Source organism: Bos indicus, chromosome 7 (assembly GCF_029378745.1).
Source record: "Bos indicus isolate NIAB-ARS_2022 breed Sahiwal x Tharparkar chromosome 7, NIAB-ARS_B.indTharparkar_mat_pri_1.0, whole genome shotgun sequence".
Classification (NCBI taxonomy): Eukaryota; Metazoa; Chordata; class Mammalia; order Artiodactyla; family Bovidae; genus Bos; species Bos indicus.
Genome location: NC_091766.1, coordinates 95,465,169 through 95,484,749, shown reverse-complemented (window position 1 = coordinate 95,484,749; position 19,581 = coordinate 95,465,169).

Sequence of the window (19,581 nt, the reverse complement as noted above, 5' to 3'; positions counted from 1 at the left end):
GAGACAAGAGCAACATTTAAATCTGGAAATAGGACCTCCCAGTTTACCCTTCACCTTGGCATCTGACTGGTTCATCTTCTACCCAAGTCCATGATATCCACCTTTGTGACCAATGCCACGCTCCCTGGTGTGTCTTTGAGCAAGTGGAGTTAATCTTCCCTAAGTGCTAGTTTCTCATGGCTTCTGAAGGCAGCTACCACAGTACTCACTGGCTAGAAGAGCCAACTCTACCCCAGGTCGGGTCAAATTCTAAAGGTCATGGGTGCAACTTCAGGGTCATCAAATTCATGAGCCAAAGAAACAAATGCAAGACTGAAGAACAAAGCTCTCAGGAAATTCTATTCTACGTAGAATTCAAGAGGATGAGGTATATCTAGGGAGCACTAAAGGGGCCTTCTGATGTTTAATAGACAGTGAGATATAGCAGTCAAGCAAGCCTGGGTTCAAATCTTAGCCATTCTATTTATGAGCCTCAATTTCTTTATCTCAAAAATAGTGATAGAATCGGCTTCCTGTAATTTACAGGACAAAACAAAGATACATCCTGGCAGAGTATCTGTAATTAATAAATATAAATTTCAAGAAAAGAATCTTAATCAAAGTCAATTTATTAGAAGGAAAACCAGAAAGTGAGCTAGGGAATTTCTATCAGTGATAACAAAAGCGGCCAGATAACAAATTACTTCCTAAATATTAGATTTTCAAGTGCCATTTACCTCTATATTGGTTACAAATCCTGTTGTGTTTAGAGGTTTTTCCTGCTTGTCTTTATTTTTTATTCCATTTTCAGCCCATGGCTATATGTCTAGTGTGCTATTTAAAGACTTCCGTAGGTTGGCCATCTAGGCTCACGGCCCAGATTCCTCCCAGTGTTCGTACACAGTTGATCCATGCTTCCGGCCAGTGGGCATTATTGAGCACCTACTATGTTAGACGCTACGGCAGGCAATGAGGATCCGATACTCAGAATGGTTCCTTCCTTTCTGGAAAGTATATTTCAACAGGTAAAAGAGACACAGAGATTCCTATTGTAAGATAAGTGAAGAAAAGTGCTGTTTCACCCCTTGAGAGTCCATTCACCTTATAAAACACTTCATTCCCATATCACTGGCAAGAATGTTCCTGAAAGAAGGAAGGGAAAAGGAAGGGAGAGAGAGGAGGAAGTGCGCCATCGAAAAATAACATAGACATGGATATGCTAAGCTTCCGGCCCATACGTCATTGACATTTGACAGCAATCCAAGCGGACTTCCCCGCCCACCCCCAACTGGCTGCCATGGGATCAGTGAAGAACCTCCAGGTGGCAGGGAGGTTATTGAATAGCCTTGTTAATGATGACCTTCCTGGAAACTCTGCCAGCATCTCTGAGCAGATTTTTCCCCCCCTCTGAAGCAATCATGCTTTATCAGTTTTTCTACTTAACAACCTATGGAAATAAGCCAGTCATGGCAATATGACTCGATTTACTTAGCTCTGAGCTACAAATGGCCTGGCGAACAAGGTGAGCTAATGGAAAACTAACACACGCTGGCCCAGGTCAACAGCTGTTTCCATTGTAACTGTGGCCCGCGACACACAGGTGTACTCGGTAGGCCCTGATGCAGACTGCCATCTGCTCACTGAATGTCTTTCATTTCCTTTCAACATGCACACAGATACCAAGAACTGGAAGTGTGATGGACATCAACCTTGCTTCTTTCAGGCCCAGATGGTTGGAGAGCCCTCCTACTTGATTTAAGTCATGAACAGGGGAATCTTTAACTCAGCACCTCAAGATTTCTCATTGATCTTCTCTGGGAGAAATAGGAATGATATGTACTTTATTCTGTCATTTTGCTTAAACATTTAGGATTCATATACACTCATAATTTCACCACATTAAATCTCTCTGGAGTCATAATTGCACCAAGTTGTAGAAGCATTCAGGCTAGGCACTCCTTACCATATCCCCAGTCTGAATACAGAGACAGTACAGATAAAGCCACAGTGCTTTGGATTCTGAGAACTATACCGTGATCCGGGGCTGTCCCCCTGTCTTCTGCATTCTGAGTGTCCAGGCTGGTTGCGGCTGTCAGGGTGAGAGCTGAAGGACCAGTTTGGCCCTGGAGGGGCATGTGACAGCTCCACATTGCTCTCCTTAGTTTGAGGGCTCACATGGCCCATTGCTTGGGGCTGAAACCGCAAGATACTGAGAACAATTCCAGTCAATATCCTCGTATGCTTGTGTGCTTGGCATTTGCGTCTCTCACTCCCAGAAACACCCAGCAGAGACCATGTCTGCTTCAGTCGGTAGTGTGCCCCCAGAGCCTCCAACGGTGCCTGGTACATATAAGATTCTGGTCTTGGTTCCACGCTGCCTAATACACCCTGGTCTTGAGCAAGTCATTTAACTTTTCTGGGCTTGAGTTTCCTCACTTACTATTTATTAATTACTTTCATACAATATACTATATGAAAGATATTCAATATATCCTATAATCACTTCCCAATCACTAAGAACTCTTAGCCATGAGGATGCTCTTTAATTTCATTTGAACTATATGAAGTTGCATTTTGAAGGTCAAAAATAGCTGAATAGCAGAAATTTTAAATGATTTAACCTATCTCATTACATGAATTTTCATTGAGCACCTCCTACATACATTTTGTTGTCAGATATTGGGTATTCGGTAATGAACAAAAAGAGGCACTGGCCTTACATTCTACTTGGAGAAGACAAAGAATAAACAAACAAATGAATATATCATGAGTCATGCAGTGAAGGGCACCAGAAGGAAAATAAAACAGGATAAAGAGGCAGAGAATTACTTAAGAGCATGGGTACATACTGAGACTAGAGAGACTGAGAGAAATTTACCTACTGAATGTGGAGACCCTCAGCATCTTTCCTTACGCTGCTCCAGATTTCTGGCAGGAAGGTGACAGACGTTAGAAAAGCAACTATTAGAATACTGTTCTCTGAGGAATATTATTATCCCAAGAGAAAAGATCTAAAGACACTAATGTTAGATGTTAATATTTGTTATCAAAGTGGCTAATGTTTGTTAACAAAGTGGCTCGCCCAAATCACGTTAGAGTGACAGCCAGTGCACAGCTTCCAGAAGAGTTTTTTGGTGTCTAATACTTATATAAGTGAAAGTGTAGTTGCTCAGTCGTGTCCGACTCTTAGCGACCCCGTGGACTGCAGCCCACCAGGCTCCTCCGTCCGTGGGATTTTCCAGGCAAGAGTACTGGAGTGGGTTGCCATTGCCTTCTCAGAGACTTGGGTCCTCTGAATGTTATCAGTGTTCCTAAACACATATGAGGGTTTGAAAAATAAAATCCAAGCATCTTTAACTCTGTATGAACCAAAGCATAATGGACTCCTAAACTACAAGGAACATTTTGCTGGGCTATTACATTTAACCAAAACAACACATGGTTTTATAAAAAAAAAAAAAAGTAAGCTGGGAGTTACTAGGTCCAATATCCCACAAGTTCAGATATGTATCATTCCTGCTGTCCAAGTACCACACACACTACGTTCCCATGTCTGTTAAGCAGATCAGTTTAGCTCAGCGATGATGGATGAATATTTACAAGCGTCTTATTTACAGTACTTCTTTCTGCAGATTGCAGGCCAATATTGTTTTCTTCCACTCCCAGTCAATCCGAGTTTGGTTTTCTCAGTGAGAAGGGGTAAATGTGAAAATGGTTGCTCAGCTGCTTTACCACTCGTACTCCATAGTGGATGTGGGCCAGAGTGAAAGCAGCCATCAAGGCAAACAGGAGAGTGCTCTCAACGTAAGGGGTTACTCCTACATTCACCACCGTGACAATCACAAAAAGAGGAAGCAGCAACCAATTCAAAGTTGGGCACCCAGCTGACATGTGCTGTTGGCAAAGGCTGTTCCAACCATTAAGGACAACACTCTAGGGTGTAACTCTAAAATAGCTGAAGGTGACAGGAGGATCCATGCTGTAGGCAAAATGAATAGCAAACATGGAGAAAAGAATGGAACCACAGCTTCATAGACTGAACTGTGTTTCAACGTGTTATTTTTATAGCGTCTGAAAAAATTGAACAAACTCATTGGAAGAGTCACACACAGTGCACAACCAATGATCATGGCAGTGAATAGGTCTCTATGTAAGAAATTAAACAGGAAAGGTTCATACCAGGCCTCAGCTCCCACGGCCGCAGTCACTATGTAGGCAAAAGCAATAGTCACCGGGCCAATGTTATGTCCCCATGGCAGGAAAAGAATCCCTGTGTTATACTTTCCCCAGTGAGACAGGATGAAAGAGAACAAAACTACCCATAGCAGGAGATAAAGAACAAAAACACTGGAACCAGATGATCCTCATCCAAAAATGGAATACACGGTGACAACAAAGTAAACACATGACCAACTCTCCAGGCCTGGTCAAAAAGCTCCCCCAGGATGCCCACTACAATCCAGACCCAGTTGGGTACATGCTTGTGACCTGGTGCTGAAGCATAAAAGTCAGGATCAGAGTATGCCATAAGTAGGAAATTGAACACGGCCAGCAGAAGGCCAGAGAAGCTTATCAGATCTGGAGCCAGCCAAGTAGGAAGTACCTGTACTACAGTGTTCCAAAATGGGTGCATGACATACAGAGAGAGTGGACTGGTATCCGCAGCACTGTACTTGTACTTATCAAAGCCAGCCAGCTGCTCCGGGCTCACGTATCTGGAACTTGTCCTGACAACCCGAACACGAGCGCCCAGTCAGCAGCAACTCTCCACGATGAGATAGGAAAATAGGAGCACTACATCGGCTGGGCAGCCAGATCATGGGGTTCTCACAGCAAGAATACTGGGGTGGTTGGCCATTCCCTCCTCCAGTGAATCATGTTTTGTCAGAACTCTCCACTATGAACCAACCATTTTCGGTGGCCCGACATGGCTCATAGCTTCATTGAGTCATGCAAGCCCCTTCACTATGACAAGGCAGTGATCCATGAAGGGTGAAGTCAAGTGGGCCTTAGGAAACACTGCTGTCAATAAAGCTGGTGGATGCAACGGAATTCCAGTAGAGGTATTCAAAACCCTAATAGATAATGCTATCCAAGTGTTGCACTCAATACGTCAGCAAATCTGGAAGACCCAGCAGTGTCCACAGGACTGGAAAAGGTCAATCCTCAACCCTTCGCCAGAAGGATAATGTTAATAATGTTCAAACTACAGGACAATTGCACTCATTTCCCATGCTAGTAAGGTAATGCTTAAAATCGTGCATGCTAGGCTTCAGCATTAAGTGAACTAAGAACTGCCAGACATCCATGCTGGGTTTAAAACAGGTAGAGGAAACAGAGATCAAATTGCTGACATTCTCTAGATCATAGAGAAAGCAAGGGAATTCCAGAAAAACATCTATTCCTGTTTGACTACACTAAAGCCTTTGGCTGTGTGGATCATAAGAAACTATGGAAAGCTCTTAAAGGGATGGGAACACCAGACTATCTTACCTGTCTCCTGAGAAACCTGTATGTGGGTCAAGAAGCAACAGTTAGAACCCTGTATGGAACAACTGATTTGTGTAGGACTGAGAAAGGAGTATGACAGGTCTGTCTGTTGTCACTCTGTTTATTTAACCTATACACTGAACACATCATCAGAAATGCTGGAGTGGATAAGTTACAAGCTGGAATCAAGATAGATGGGAGAAATATCAACAATCTCAGACATGCAGATACCACTTTAATGGCAGAAAGTGAAGAGGAACTAAAGAATCTCTTGATGAGGGTGAAGGAGAGTGAAAAAGCTGGCTTAAAACTAAATACTGAAAAAACTAAGATCATGACATCCAGTCCCATTATTTCATGGCAAACAGAAGGGGGAAATGTGGAAGTAGTGAAAATGTGGAAGAAGTTTCCTCTTCTTGAGCTCTAAAATCACTGCAGATAGTGACTACAGCCATGAAATCAGAAGACGATTGCTTCTTGGCAGGAAAGTATGACAAAGCTAGACAGTGTGTTGAAAAGCAGAGACATTACTCTGCTGACAAAGGTGCATATAGTCAAGACTATGGTCTTCCCAGTGGTCACATATGGTTTGGATAGCTGGACCGTAAAGAAGGCAGAGCACCAAAGAATTGATGCATTTGAACTGTGGTGCTGGAGAAGACTCCTGAGAGTTCCTTGGACAGCAAGGAGATAAAACCAGTAAATCTTAAAGGAAATCAACCTTGAATACTCATTGGAAGGACTGATGCTACAGCTGAAACTCCAGTATTTTGGTCACCTGATGTGAACAGAACAGCTGAATCACTGGAAAAGACCCTGATGCTGGGGAAGATTGAGGGCAGAAGGAGAAGGGGACAACAGAGGGTGAAATGGCTGGATGGCATCACTGATGCAAAAGATATGAACTCGGGCAAACTTTGGGAGATGGTGAGGGGCAGGGAAGTCTGGCATGCTGCAGTACACAGGGTTGCAAACAGTCAAACACGACTGGGTGACCAAACAACAACTCTTAAATATAAACAGGCATCCGGGACTGACAGGTGTTTGAGGATAGCTGCTCATCTTAAGGTCAGGAGACAACACCAACGAACAGTAACTTAGAAGAAACAAAACTTCACAAAAAGAAAAGGTCAAAGTTCTTTGATGTCTTCAGAGAGAGGAGAGAAGAAATGGATACTTAACTGTTTAAAGAAAAATTTGGAAAATAAAATAATTCTAAGAAATAAACAAATCTATACTGGAGATGAAGGAAAAAAAACTCAGTGAGGTGGTTGCAAATCTCCTAGAAAATAACTAAAAATTATAGAAAATAGAGGAATGTAGACAAAGGTGAAAAATAAAAATAGAAAAAAAATATATAGGTTAAAAAAGACAACCATCCACAAGGTCAATATTCAAATAATGAAAGTTTTTAAATAGAGAGAAGAGAATATTGGGGAGGAGGGAATGAAATTTTCAGTTAAATAATTCGATAAGTTACCAAAATCATTATGAAGTTTCAGAACCCTGGGCACAAAGAAAGGAGCATTTTCAGAAAGGGGAGAAGACAGGTTTCACACAACGATCCTGGACTATACTGGGGGAAATGAAGCAATACTTTATCCAGACTGGGAGAAATTCTTTCTAGCTTGAAATTTCGTACCCAGGCAATTAAACGCAGGAGTAGAATAAAATTATTTTTAGACATGCAAGGTTTCAAAACATTACTTTAAAACTTACTCAGAAAAGTAATACAATAGATGTTCCATACAAAGGAGCAAAACAAGAAAGATTACAAAATCCAAGGAACAGGAGCCTGTTGACATAGGGAACAAGAATACCAGAGAGATGGTGAAAAGAAATGCCAAGCTCACAACTCTGCAACCTGGCTAGAGAACTCAGAAGACTCTAGGATGAAGACCTGAGTGCCTAAAATTTATACACAGGAGAGTGAGCTTGAGCATAATTACACAGAAATATAAGTAAATATAATAGCTCAGTTGGTAAAGAATCCGCCTGAAATGCAGGAGACCCCATTGTGATTGCTCGGGTGGGAAAATCCCATAGAGAAGGGATAGGCAACCCACTCCAGTCTTCAGCTTCCCTTGTGGCTCAGCTGGTAAAGAATCTGCCTGTAATGCGGGAGACCTGGGTTCGATCCCTGGGTTAGGAAGATCCCCTGCAGAAAGGAAAAGCTACCCACTCCAGTATTCTGGCCTGGAGAATTCCATGGGCTATGGGGTCGCAAAGAGTCGGACATGACTGAGTGACTTTAAAAAATTAAATAAATAACTGAAAGTTTTAAAAAGATGATTAAAAACTCCAGTGGCAAACAGAAAGGAATGGGGAGGAAAAGACAAGATAATTAAAGAGTATTATATGATCCAGCTATGAAAATGTTTATATAGCCATACTATGAAGATATGGGATAATCAAATGATGTCTTACTGTGGATGAGGGATACGACAGTAGGGGAGAGGCTATAAAAGCATAATAGACCTTCACCTTCCATAGTGCGGAGAGGGTATAAAGCATAATAGACCTTCACCTTCCATAGTGGGAAGTCAGTGCTTAATGGCTAAACCCAAGAATTAGGAATATAGATAATCATGCTGCTGCTGCTCAGTCTTTCAGTCATGTCTGACACTTTGTAACCCCATGGACTGTAGCCCACCAGGCTCCTCTGACCATGGAATTTTCCAGGTAAGAATACTGGAGTGGGTAGCCATTCTCTTCCAGGGGATCTTCCCTACCTAGGGATCAAACCTGAGCCTCTTGCGTCTCCTGCATTGGCAGGGGGATTTTTTACCACTAGCACCACCTGGGGAGAAGGCAATGGCACCCCACTCCAGTACTCTTGCCTGGAAAATCCCATGGATGGAGAAGCCTGGTAGGCTGCAGTCCATGGGGTCGCTAGAGTCGGACATGACTGAGCAACTTCACTTTCACTTTTCACTTTCATGCATTGGAGAAGGAAATGGCAACCCACTCCAGTGTTCTTGCCTGGAGAATCCCAGGGATGGGGGAGCCTGGTGGGCTGCCGTCTATGGGGTCACACAGAGTCAGACACGACTGAAGCAACTTAGCTGCAGCAGCAGCAGCACCACCTGGAAGCCATATATATATATATATATATATATATAATATATATATTTATATGGGGCTTCCGTAATTGCTCAGTTGGTAAAGAATCCAACTGCAATGCAGCAGACCCCAGTTCAATTCCTGAGTTGGGAAGATCTGCTGGAGAAAGGATAGGCTACCCACTCCTGTATTCTTGGGCTTCCCTTATGGCTCAGCTGGTAAAGAATCTGCCTGCAATACAGGAGACCTGGGTTCGATGCCTGGGTTGGGAAGATCCTTGAAGAAGGAAAAAGGCTACCCACTCCAGTATTCTGGCCTGGAGAATTCCATGAACTGTATAGTCCATGGGGTCTCAAAGAGTTGGACATAACTGAGCAATTTTAGAAGAAATAAAATATATTTATATATCCCCAAATTATTCAAAGAAATGAAAGTACCATATTTCTTCAATTCTGAGACAACTTTTTTGCATTTCAACATGTCCATAATGAGGCTATGTCTCAACCCATGGTGTGACACAGTGTAACTGGCAGCCTTTATAGCATCATATAATCACAGGCATTAGTGACTGAATGAAATGCGGCCAATATTAAAATCAGACAAAGGCTGGCTGCCTGCCTCTGGGAAGCAGTAATTGGGAGGGCGGGTGAAAGGGACTACTGTTTAAGTAACAAACTTTTGAAACTGACTCTTTAAATTATGTCCAGGTATACATTATTTTCTCTGATGGCTCCAATGGTAAAGAATCTGCCTGCAGTGCAGGAGGCAACAGTTCAATTCCTGTGTCAAGAGATTCCCTGGAGGAGGAAATGGCAACCCACTCCAGGATTTTTGCCTGGAGAATCCCTTGGACAGAGGAGCCTGGCAGGCCACAGTCCACGGGGTCACAAAGAGTCAGATAGGACTGAGGGGGAAAACACTTTCACTTTTTTCATACATTATTTTTAAAAATATATGTTAAAAAAAATTCCTTCAACCGCCTTGTGGAGAAATGTCCCTAAGAGGACAAGACTGGGAAGGAGGAGATGAGTAGGAGCTTGTTCATAGACCAGAAGGGGACTGGTGATGGCTTGGACTAGACTGAGAACAATGGAGGTGGTGATAAGTGGCCAGATACAGGATATATATTTTTTAAAAAGCTGCTCAAATCTTCCCATGGATTTAGCATGAAAGAAAAAGGAGAGTCAAACGTAACTCCAAAGTGTTCGGCCTGAGCAGCCAGAAAATGAAGTTTCCGTTTCCGGCAATGGAAAGTCTGCAGGGAAAGCAGGTTAAAGGAGGAAAACATCAGGAGTGCAGGCGAGACACGGACGGACGTCAGGATCCCATTAGATGCCCAAGTGGGCGTGGCTGGCAGGCAGACTGCCTAAACCTGGAGCTCTGTTCTAGCTACACCAAAGGTCAAGTGTGGCTTTGTTTCTTCATGTTCCTATCTCCCCCCTTTAACAGTAGGGTAATTTTTCACTTGCTTCTATAGATAGTAATAAAGTAAGCCTTTTTTTTTTGTTTGCACACATACTCAAACAAAAGTAAAATTTTATTTTCTGTCAACTGGTTCAGTTCAGTTCAGTCACTCAGTTGTGTCTGACTCTTTGTGACCACATGAACCGCAGCAGGCCAGGCCTCCCTGTTCATCACCATCTCCTGGAGTTCACTCAGACTCACATTCATCGAGTCAGTGATGCCATCCAGCCATCTCATCCTCTGTCGTCCCCTTTTCCTCCTGCCCTCAATCTTTCCCAGCATCAGGGTATTTTCAAATGAGTCAGCTCTTTGCATCAGGTGGCCAAAGTACTGGAGTTTCAGCTTTAGCTTTATTCCTTCCAAAGGACTTCTCTGGTGGCTCAGAGGTTAAAGCGTCTGCCTGGAACTCGGGAGACCCAGGTTCGATCCCTGGGTCAGGAAGATCCCCTGGAGAAGGAAATGGAAACCCACTCCAGTACTCTTTCCTGGAGAATCCTATGGAGGGAGGAGCATGGTAGGCTACAGTCCATGGGGTCGCAAAGAGTCGGACACGACTGAGCAACTTCACTTTCACTTTTCACTTCCAAAGAACACCCAGGGCTGATCTCCTTTAGAATGGACTGGTTGGATCTCTTTGCAGTCCAAGGGACTCTCAAGAGTCTTCTCCAATACCACAGTTCAAAGGCATCAATTCTTTGGCGTTCAGCTTTCTTTATAGTCCAACACTCACATCCATACACAACCACTGGAAAAACCATAGCCTTGACTAGATGGACCTTTGTTGACAAAGTAATGTCTCTGCTTTTTTATATGCTGTCTATGTTGGTCATAACTTTCCTTCCAAGGAGTAAGTGTCTTTTAATTTCATGGCTGCAGTCACCATCTGTAGTGATTTTGGAGCCCAGAAAAATAAAGTCAGCCACTATTTCCACTGTTTCCCATCTATTTGCCACGAAGTGATGGGACCAGATACCATGATCTTAGTTTTCTGAATGTTGAGCTTCAAGCCAACTTTTTCACTCTCCTCTTTCCCTTTCATCAAGAGGCTCTTTAATTCTTCTTCACTTTCTGCCATAAGGGTGGTGTCATCTGCATATCTGAGGTTATTGATATTTCTCCCAGCAATCTTGATTCCAGCTTGTGCTTCTTCCAGCCCAGCGTTTCTCATGATGTAATCTGCATATAAGTTAAATAAGCAGGGTGACAATATACAGCCTTGACTTACTCCTTTTCCTATTTGGAACCAGTCTGGTGTTCCATGTGCAGTTCTAACTGTTGCTTCCTGACCTGCATACAGATTTCTCAAGAGGCAAGTCAGGTGGTCTGGTATGCCCATCTCTTTCAGAGTTTTCCACAGTTTATTGTGATCCACACAGTCAGAGGCTTTGGCATAGTCAATAAAGCAGAAATAGATGTTTTTCTGGAACTCTTGTGCTTTTTCCATGATCCAGCTGATGTTGGCAATTTGATCTCTGGTTCCTCTGCCTTTCCTAAAACCAGTTTGAACATCTGAAAGTTCACGGTTCACATATTGCTGAAGCCTGGCTTGGAGAATTTTGAGCGTTACTTTACTAGCGTGTGAGATGAGCGCAATTGTGCGGTAGTTTGAACATTCTTTGGCATTGCCTTTCTTTGGGATTGGAATGAAACCTGACCTTTTCCAGTCCTGTGGCCACTGCTGAGTTTCCCAAATTTGCTGGCATATTGAGTGCAGCACTTTCACAGCATCATCTTTCAGGATTTGAAATAGCTCAACTGGAATTCTATCATCTCCACTAGCTTTGTTCATAGTGATGATTTCTAAGGCCCACTTGACTTTTTGTACAGTTCTTCTGTGTATTCTTGCCACCTCTTCTTAACATCTTCTGCTTCTGTTAGGTCCCTAACATTTCTGTCTTTTATTGAGCCCATCTTTGCATGAAATGTTCCCTTGGTATCTCTAATTTTCTTGAAGAGATCTCTAGCCTTTCCCATTCTGTTGTTTCCCTCTATTTCTTTGCATTGATCACTGAGGGAGGCTTTCTTATCTCTTCTTGCTATTCTTTGGAACTCTGCATTCAGATGCTTATATCTTTTCTTTTCTCCTTTGCTTTTCACTTCTCTTTTCACAGATATTTGTAAGGCCTCCTCAGACAGCCATTTTGCTTTTATGCATTTCTTTTTCTTGGGGATGGTCTTGATCCCTGTCTCCCGAACAATGTCACAAACCTCAGTCCATAGTTCATCAGGCACTCTATCTATCAGATCTAGTCCCTTAAATCTATTTCTCACTTCCACTGTATAATCATAAGGGATTTGATTTAGGTCACACCTGAATGATCTAGTGGTTTTCCCTACTTTCTTCAATTTAAGTCTGAATTTGGCAATAAGGAGTTCATGATCCAAGTCACTGTCAGCTCCCAGTCTTGTTTTTGCTGACTGTATAGAGCTTCTCCATCTTTGGCTGCATAGAATATAATCAATCTGATTTCGGTGTTGACCATCTGGTGATGTCCATGTGTGGAGCCTTCTCTTGTGTTGTTGGAAGAAGGTGTTTGCTATAACCAGTGCATTCTCTCTGCAGAACTCTATTAGCCTTTGCCCTGCTTCATTCTGTACTCCAAGGCCAAATTTGCCTGTTACCCCAGGTGTTTCTTGACTTCCTACTTTTGCATTCCAGTCCCCTATAATGAGAAGGACGTCTTTTTGGGGTGTTAGTTCTAGAAGGTCTTGTAGATTTTCGTAGAACTGTTCAACTTCAGCATTACTGATCGGGGCATAGACTTGTATTACTGTGACATTGAATGGCTTGCCTTGGAAACAAACAGAGATCATTCTGTCATTTTCGAGATTGCATCCAAGTACTGCATTTTGGACTCTTTTTTTAACTGTGATGGCTACTCCATTTCTTCTAAGGGATTCCTGCCCACCGTAGTAGATATAATGGTCATCTGTGTTAAATTCACCCATTCCAGTCTAACTTAGTTTGTTGATTTCTAGAATGTCAATGTTCACTCTTGCCATCTCCTGTTTGACCACTTCCAATTTGCCTTGATTCATGGACCTGACATTCCAGGTTCCTATGCAATATTGCTCTTTACAGCATCAAACCTTACTTCTATCACCAGTCCCATCCACAAGTGGGTGTTGTTTTTGCTTTGGCTCCATCCCATCATTCTCTCTGGAGTTATTTCTCCACTGATCACCAGTAGCACATTGGGCACCTACTGACCTGGAGGGTTCCTCTTTCAGTGTCCTATTTGCCTTTTCATACTGTTCATGGGGTTCTCAAGGCAACAATACTGAATTGATTCGCCATTCCCTTCTCCAGTGGACCGTATTCTGTCAGACCTCTCCACCATGACCCATCCATCTTGGGTGGCCCCACATGGCATGACTTAGTTTCATTGAGTTAGACAAGGCTGTGGTCCATGTGATTAGATTGGCTAGTTGTCTGTGATTGTGGTTTCAGTGTGTCTGCCCTCTGATGCCCTCTCTCAGTGCCTACCATCTTACTTGGTTTCCCTTACCTTGGAGGTGGGGTATCTCTTCATGGCTGCTCCTGACCTTGGGCATGGGGTTGCTCCTCTCGGCAATGCTTGTATGCTGCCACTGCTGCCATCACACTTCTGTGCCACTGCCGCCACAGCAGCCAGGCATTGTCAGCAAATGCACATTACAGCAAAGTAAGACAGCATACCCCTCCAGTAAATCTAAGCAGGTTTCACTTAGACTTTGGTTCTTTTATGCAGAATTATTCTACTCTAAGTATTGTGTTTAAAGGGATGCTATAAACCCTGTTTGTGAAAGTGGATACATCCTGCTTGGAGAAAAATCTAAAACCAGGGCTCCTTTCTGCATTGAATGATGGATGCCACATCTCTTAAGTAACCTGCTGGAAGCCCCTGCAAACAGCTGACTGGTCAATAACATCATGTCTAATTTCTCGGCACTCCCTCCACACACACACACACATACACACCCTGCAAAGCAATTAAAGATAACTACATTCAAGTCAGATGAAGCAACTCAAGCTTACATTCTTCAAAGATCACTATAGTCAGGTCCTGCTTTTATCTTTTCAGACTTTTTTTGAGCTGTAATTGACATGTGCAACATGTTGATTTGATACATTCATATATGATTATAGTCAACGATACCATACCATAAACTTAACAGTTGCTAAGAGATTATACCTTAACTGTTCTCCATATTTTATTTTGTTTACCACACACACACACACACACACACATACTACATGATATGACAGAGATGTTAGCTGATGCTATGGTGGTGAGTGAAAGTCGCTCAGTCATGTCCAACTCTTCGTGACCCCATGGGTATAGTCCATGGAATTCTCTAGGCTAGAATACTGGAGTGGGTAGCCTATCCCTTCACCAGTGGATCTTCCCAACCCAGGAATCGAACCAGGGTCTCATGCGTTGCAGGCAAATTCTTTACCAACTGAGCGATCAGGAAAGCCCTGCTATGGTGGTAATCATACTGCAATACATAAATGCATCTCATCTGACTTTTCAATTCACATTTCACTCTGAGAAACACTCTAAGAGACATAAAGAAATCCTTTTGAACCAAGAAAACATATTGACCTGATAAGGTCTTAAGCAATTACAGAAAGGCTCTTTGAAGACTTTTCTTGAGTTCTGACTAGTTTTTGGCTGTCGTACTTGACCTACCTCATGTGTCGGGGCAGATCTGATAGATCCCTTCAATATTCCAAGCATTGGAATGATCCTCTAAGATGAGCCAAGCAGAGTGGGTTGACCTTCACAGGCTAATTCTAGATGAGGAGTCAGAAAAACACCCAGCCAACAGGTTTTTTTTGGCTCTCTGCGGTTACAGACATTTCTATTAGTTCACACTTCTTTGATCCTTTTAGAAAATCCGGAGAACTTTCCATTTTTTGTACATTCATTATTTTCAAGTTCCAACTCCTCCACCTCTTTCTCTACCCCTAAGCACTTGAAACAAAATATTTGATCATTTTTATAGCAGTATATAGTTAAACATGAAAGAACAAGTAGGTTATTTTCACCAATTTCTAGTGACAATTTAAAGACTATTTTCTACCAAATTTTCTTGTTACACCCACACTGCCTTTCCCCCCAATGTTTTTTCTTATAAAAATGACTCCATATATATAATAGTGGTGTACAGTAGAAATATACACCTTTTATCAGTTAAGATAGGTTGACTATGTTGTGGTAACAAACAGCTCCAAATCCCAGTGGCTTAACGCAATAAAGGTTTCTCTCTCGAGCATAATACATTTCCTTTACGTGCTAGCTCCATGTCACTGCGTCCTCACCCAAAGATCCAGCTGGAGACGCTACAACTATCAGTTGCCAAGGCAGAAGAGAAGGGCAGCCCTGAAAAAAATGCACTGGTTCTTAAACATCCATCTGGAAAGGACATGCGCATTACTGCCATCACATTTCTTCAAACAAAGCAAGTCATGTGACCAAACCTCATTTCAAAGGGTCGGGTAAGCATTAACGTTTTTGCAAAAGGGGCATTGAATATGAGTGAAGAGTTATACACCCTATTATTCACACTCTACACCCAAGTTACAGTGCATCTGATCTTAAATCACAATCCCTAGTAATAGAGGACATTTCTGTTCATTTTTGCCTAGATGTTTTTCAGAAAAACATCTAAATTGTGAGTTCCAAATCATTGTCTCAACCTCACTCTGTGTGTTTGGCTAATGGTGTCACATTCTGTAGATAAATAAAGGTCATCATCTCATTAAATGAGTATGTTTCAGACCACAGGAAAATGTGTGACACGTTTACCAAGGTTCTTCACTTATAATGAAGGTCTGAAATGTCAGCAGGGGAGGCCAGGAGCCAATTTCTGGCTGGCAGAATCAGTTCCAATTGCAATTGTGCAACAGTAATTATGCGACTGTTTTCCCTCCCTTCTCCCTAATGTTATTGGTGTCAGGAAACGTGCTGTTCTTTCTGACAGAGTCTACATGGCTCAGGGAGATATTTGGGTGCATGTGGAGAAGGATTTAATTGAAGTAGGAGCAGTGAAGTTCAGGAATCATGACCTTTCTAGTATAATTGGACAAATCAGGCAGTTCACCCAGTTGCCAATCACGTGTAGGTTGTACATCCGCAGCTTACTCCATCCCCATCTGTGATATTGTGATACAGTAAGAAATATTTTGCTCTTGTCTCCAGTTCCTGGCACAGCACTCCTAAAACTCTTGAAATTTCTTAAGTGGCAGGGGTAAGAGGAGCAGCTTTTGTTATTCATGAGAGGCCCCTTTCAACCATACTTGTTTTGATGCTAATGTGGTGACTCCTGGATGGTTGGGCTGGGCGCAAGAAGGCTCAACGTTGAGAGGGTTGAAATTTTCAGTCTTTCCCCTTGACCTAGTTGGAGGTTGAGTTAATCACCAATGACCAATGATCTGATCAATCGTGCCAATGTAATACAGCCTGCGTGAAAATCCTAACAACCAAAGGGGCTCAGAGAACTTCTTGGCTGGTGAATGCATGGAAGTACTTGGAAGGCAGTGCCCCTGGAGAGGACATGGAAGCTCCCCTCCCTTTCCCCATGCCTTGCCTTGTGCCTTCTTGCATCTGAGTTGTATCCTTTGATAATAAAATGATATAGTAAATATATAGTATACAAATATATAAATAACAATTAATAATTAATACTAATTAATTATTAATTATTATATATAAATATATAGTAAATAAATAGTATATATAGTATATAGTAGATACACATATAGATATATAGTAAATAAATTGTTGTTTCTGAGTCCTGTCCCATGAGCTGTTCTAGCAAATTGTCAAACTGAAGGGAAGCGGGGGGTCACAGAAACCTTTGATTCATAGCTGGTCAGCCAGAACACAGATGACAGCATGGAGCTGTGACTGATGTCTGACGCTCTGGGGAGGGCAGCCTTTGGGGACTGAGTTCTTAACTTGTGGGGTCTAAGCTGACTCCAGACAGTGTTATAACTGAATTGTATGGCACCTATTTAATCGGTGTCCAAGAAGTTGGAAAATTAGTTGGTGTGGGGAAAAAAAAATAGACACTTGGTGTCAGAAATGTTTAAAGTAGAGGAGAAACAGAAAAGAGTTTTGTTCTTTTACCATCTTTGTATGGTATCTTCCTAGGTGGCACTGGTGGTAAAAAAAAAAAAGCTTGCCTGCCAACCATCTTCGTATAGTGGTCATTTGTACAGACTCGATTCGATATTTCTTCCCTAGACTATGTCACTTTTCTTTTGCCTCTAGTCTCACTGCCTTTTGCTTTTCACTCCAACTTCCACAAAGCAGCCAAGAGTTATCCTACTGAAGTTCAGTTCTGATGGTGAAAGTCACCATCAGCAAGGAGTTTAGTGGCACCTTATTGCTTAAAGAATGCAACACAGAGTTACTTACAGAGACCCTAAGCACAACATTCTGTCAACAATTCCAATCCAACCTACTTTTCATTCTTTATTTTCCAAAACACTCAGGTTTTGTGCAGTATGAAACTGACAACAGTGAACACTTCTCAGCTGCAAACATGCCCTGGTTTTGAAAGATAAAGGTATAGCTGCTCTTCTCCATAAACTTGTATGTCTCTCTGGATCCAATCCAGGGTTGAGAAGATCCCCTGAAGAAGGAAAGGCAACACACTCCCGTATTCTTGCCTGGAGAACTCCATGGACAGAGGAACCTGGCAGGCTGCAGCCCAGTGGGTCACAAAGAGCGGGACTCAACAGAGTGACTTTCACTTTTCACTGACCCAAATGGTCTTTGAAAGACTCATTGATAACAGGCCTCCAGATAGAAACGGAATATCTGCAGCCAGTTTTTGATGAACAGTTATATATGTTGCATTTAAAAATAAAAAGTAGATCACTTAAAAATTATCTTAAAACAGTCATATCAGAGTGAAGTCAAGAATAGAAAGAAGAAATGATTATATTTAGTTATCATCACAGCAAAAACGGTGTATTTTAATACCCAAACATGAATGTAGCCTTAAAACCAATAGCTTAGTTTGGACCTGAGCAACTAATAAACTTCAGTTCCTGGTAAGATTTATTTTAATTCAATTTTTCAAATCATCCCAATTGGCTACACTGGCTAAGAAAGTTTATACTGTTGAGTAGAAAACAATAGTGTTTTCACTGGTTAAAAGACACATTTAGAGTATTTTTGTTTGTTAGCTTATTTGTATAATGTTCTGTTTTCTTCTCCCTGACCTTGGGTATTAGTGGGTCAGTTGTGTCTGACTCTTTGTGACCTCATGGACTTAGCCCACTAGGCTCTTCTGTCCATGGGATTTTGTAGGCAATAATACTGGAGTGGGTTGATATTTCCTTCTCCAGGGGATCTTTCTGACCCAGGGATAGAACCCAGGTCTCCTGCATTGCAGGGAGACTCTTTACCTTCTGAGCCACCAGGAAGCCCTCTCCCTGACCTTATACGCGCTCTAATCTTTGCTCCCTTTGGGTTTTCCCTCTAGAAGGCCCAGCTCTACTACAAACAACTCCACAACCTCAAACTTTGCACTTTTCTACTTCCTGCTCATAACTAAACCCAACTTCCTCTAACCTAACCTCTAATCTTCCTCTAACTAAACCTAATACCACTTCCCTTCTAGTAAAAGTTGCTTATTTTCTAGTTTCCCAAGAACCTCAGGGTTGGCAGCATGTCCACGCTTCAGACACATATTGTCTATTCTCTGCCAACCCTGGACCTGCTGAACTGACCCTGCTGAGCTGCGTGTTACCTGGTAAGACCACTCTCTAATTGTCATTGCTGAAGTCATCTGTCCACCTTCTGCACAATAGCTGAGCTTCCTTTTAGACACTGTCCACCAACCTCACACCTCCTACTTCTTCTGACCCTGAGACTCTTCTCAAATGGCCTTAACTCCTACTCAAGGAAAATAAGCCATCAGGTTTAAATTATATAATTTCAGCTTCTCACACCAAAGCCCTAAACTCTCCCATCCTCTTCCCTCCTGTTTCAAAGCAGAGGTTGCCTATTCCCATCAAAATCAATCCCTCCATCCAGGCTTAAACTCTTCTAGATTTTTCTTCTCCAAAATTGTGTACAAAAGAATCTCAGTTTGCCTCTCTCTCTCCCCCCACCCCAAAATTCCCCTCTCCCTCTATGTCTCCTAGCTCCTTCCCACTAACATTTAGCCATGCTCATGTCTCTGCAAACTTTTTTCTTTAAAAATCAAATACAGAATAAAACCCTAGATAACCCCATAGTCTTTCCATCCACCATCCTATTTCCTTCCTTCTGGTGTTAATTTTTTTTTTTAATTTGACTTCATTTTCTTCTCTTCCCCTCTTCACTTTAAATCTGGTTCCTGGGCTCACTATCCCACTGACATTGCTCTCACCAAGGTCATCATTGTCGCTTGACACTACATCCATTGAAGGTATCTGAGATCTCAGCTAACTTAATGACTTAGCACCTGCCGATTCAATAGAATGATCCTTTTTTTCTACCTGAGCATCGTCTCTTATGCAACTTTGTTCCTGTCTCATTCGTTGGCAATCTCTTCTCCTTAACCATTGACTACTGGGGTCATGTTGGGAGGGCTTTATCT